This window comes from Heterodontus francisci, unplaced genomic scaffold (genome assembly GCF_036365525.1).
Source record: "Heterodontus francisci isolate sHetFra1 unplaced genomic scaffold, sHetFra1.hap1 HAP1_SCAFFOLD_221, whole genome shotgun sequence".
NCBI lineage: Eukaryota > Metazoa > Chordata > Chondrichthyes > Heterodontiformes > Heterodontidae > Heterodontus > Heterodontus francisci.
The window spans coordinates 1,022,613-1,025,732 of NW_027141485.1; the positions used below are offsets into that span (position 1 = coordinate 1,022,613).

At 41.6% G+C, this 3,120-nt stretch overlaps 1 non-coding gene across 1 annotated transcript; it reads right to left on the bottom strand.

Moving 5' to 3' along the window:
• Nucleotides 1–496: 496 nt before the first annotated feature.
• On the bottom strand, nt 497–569 carry trnaf-gaa (transfer RNA phenylalanine (anticodon GAA)). Its single transcript has one exon. It is a non-coding gene; the product is annotated as a tRNA-Phe (tRNA).
• Nucleotides 570–3,120: the final 2,551 nt, after the last annotated feature.

Consider the following 3,120-nt stretch of genomic DNA (forward strand, 5'->3'; position numbering starts at 1 on the left):
TCTTTCTCCCTAATAGGCCCGACTCAACCTCTTACTACCCACTTATCATTTACATGCTGCTCGAAGATTTTTGGGTTTCCTTTCATGTTGACTGCCATTTTATTCTCATAGAAATAGAGAATAAGCTGAATATAGAAGATATAAGTATTTCCCATCCTTGATGAGGTGGAACTTTTTTATGTTGTGGGTAGTAATGACTTGGCCCACGAGTGTGGTGGAAGCAGAGACAATCAATGATTTGAAAAGGAAATTGGATGGATACTTGAAGGAAAGAAACTTGCAGGAGGAAAGGGATCGAGCTGGTGAGTGGAACTGACTAGATTGCTCCGGGGAGAGCCAGCATGGACGTGATAGGCCAAACGACCACCTTCTGTGCTGCAAATGACTCTGTGTTGTTTCTCAAATTCAATCCACTGGTGTTTGGTAAATAATTTCAAAGTAAATTGTGCAACTGGAAAATCAGAGCCAAGGCAAGGGACGCATAAGGAAGCGGAATTGCTGAAACCTGGGATTGAACCAGGGACCATCAGATCTTCAGTCGAACGCTCTCCCAACTGAGCTATTTCAGCCCAACATTAATAGTGGCTTGGTGTCCTTATTTTGGAAGAAAATACATACATTCAAGTTTTCCAAAAAATTAAAGAACACAACATGTGAGTAATATTCCCCATTGCTTTCTCAGTACTGATGGATTGTGAAGCGGGGGACAGCCAGAAGTGCCAATGAGCCGCACAGACCCTGAGCTGAGAATGAAATGAGATCAAATTCAATCTTTCACAGCGAGATGCTGCAGAGAGGTAAGAGTCCTGAATCAAAGCGAGATTTGCTCATTTCAAACACTCCCTGTACTCTCTGCTCAAGAAGCCTTAAAAAAGGGAAAAACAGAATGGCACTCAAACTCACAACCCTGCCATTAACAGTCTCATGTTCGACTGACAGAACTGTCACTTCTACTCGCTCTCTTATTGGATGGATGCAACTCCAACGCAGGGGTGGCATTCAAATCCTCCCATGGGTCCACATGTCAGACTGAGTTCCATGTTGTAGAATCAAGCAAAGGAAATCTGCTCACTTCCAAAACTATCAGCGAATTGAAGCTGATTACGATCAACATCATCAGAGGTCAGAACGACCTGGTGAAAGAAGACACTCTGAAGAAGGATCCACAATTATTCAAAGGCATCAACAAAGTGAAAAACAAGAAAATTGATGTGTCAATGCAAGCCAAACAGCAGAAACACTGAAGAATTCCATTCCATTCCAGTCCAGAACCCAGTCCTGTTGTTTTTGGAGTCAGGTCACAATTACAGCAACAACTTTATATTCCCACTTGGCTATCTGTACATTTAGTTAATTGCAATTTTGTCGACAAGCTCTTTGAATCCAGTTGTCTGGTCCTCAAGCCAGCTCCGTATGGAAGTCAATTCCACCTTCTGCAAGGCTGAAACCAATAGATAACCTTAATCTAAAAATGCCAGCAGACCAGGGCTCATCCGGGACTTAAACCCGAGATCTCTCGCATGTTAATTAACCATACTCCCTAAGCGAGAATCATACCCCTAGACCAACGAGCCACTGGCAGGTCAGGCTTTATTAGCTGCTGTGGAATTTCACTGGAACCCCCCAGCCAATCATCCATTTTTTTTCAGATCAAAGCAACATCCTGCAAATGCTGAAATAAAAACAGAAAGTGCTGGAAATGTTCAGCCGCTCTGGCAGCATCTGTGCTGTGAGAAACACAGTTAACGTTTCAGGGCACTCACCTTTTGTTTCAGCCATCCTTTCAGACTGCGTCTGACCATCCAATCTCACTTTCTATTCTATCCACATTCCAACCATTCACTACGTTATTACATTTTTCATGAATTCCTCATTTCTTTTATTAATGACAATTTTGTATTTCTGGCCTTTGCTTCAGACACCACCACAAGTGGAATCATGTCTCCATCTACCCAATCAAACCACTTCGCTGTTTCCTCACATTGCAATGTTTCTTTCACCCTGACAGACTGTGGAGTTTCTGCTGCTTGATTGCAGTTCTTGCTTCCCGCCAGTAGATGTCACCTCACTCCAATACAGTGAAGTTTACAAATCTGAGAGAGACACAACAGGAAATAATTGTTCACATTATAGTGAATGTGTGGGATTTAGAAATACTAGGAGTGGAAACGTGTTATTATTGCACTCTGCTATTACATCTTTTATCATGGACTCCAGCATTTTCCCCACGACTGATGTCAGGCTAACCGGTATATAATTCGCTGTTTTCTTTCTGCCTCTTTTTTTAAATAGTGGAGTTACATTAACTCCCGTCCAATCCATTGGAACTGTTCCAGAGTCGATAGAATTTTGAAAAAAGACCAGAAATACATCTGCAATTTCAAGGGCCACTTCCTTAATTACTCTGGGATGTAGATTATCAGGCCCTGGGGATTTATAGACCTTCAATCCCATCAATTTCCCAAACATTCCCTACTAATACTGATTTCATACAGTTCCTCCTTCTCACTAGACCCTATGTTCCCCAACATGTCTGGGAGATAATTTGTATCCTCCGTTGTGAAGACAGATCCAAAGTATGTATTTAATTGGTCTGCCATTTCTTTGTTCCCCATTATAAATTCCCCGTTTCTGACTGTAAGGGACCCACATTTGTCTTCACTAATCTTTTTCTCGACACATATCTATAGAATCTTTTACAGTCAGTTTTTATGTTCTCTGCTAGCTTACTCTCATACTCTATTTCCCCCTTCTTAATCAATCCTTTTGTCCTCCTCTGCTAAATTCCAAACTGCTCACAATCTTCAGGTTTGCTGCTTGTTCTGGCCATTTTATATTTCTCCTCCTTGGATCTAATACTTTCCTTAATTTCTTTTGTAAGCCACAGTTGAGCCACCCTTCCTGTTTTACTTTTGCACAGACAGGAATGAACAATTGTTGTAATTCATCCATGCGCTCTTTAAATGCTTGCCATTGCCTATCCACTGTCAACCCTTTAAGTAACGTTCCCCAATCTATCATAGCCAACTCCCGCCTCATACCTTCATAGTTTTCTTTGTTTAGATTCAGGACCCGAGTCTCGGAATCAACTCTCTCACTCTCCATCTTAATGAAGAATTT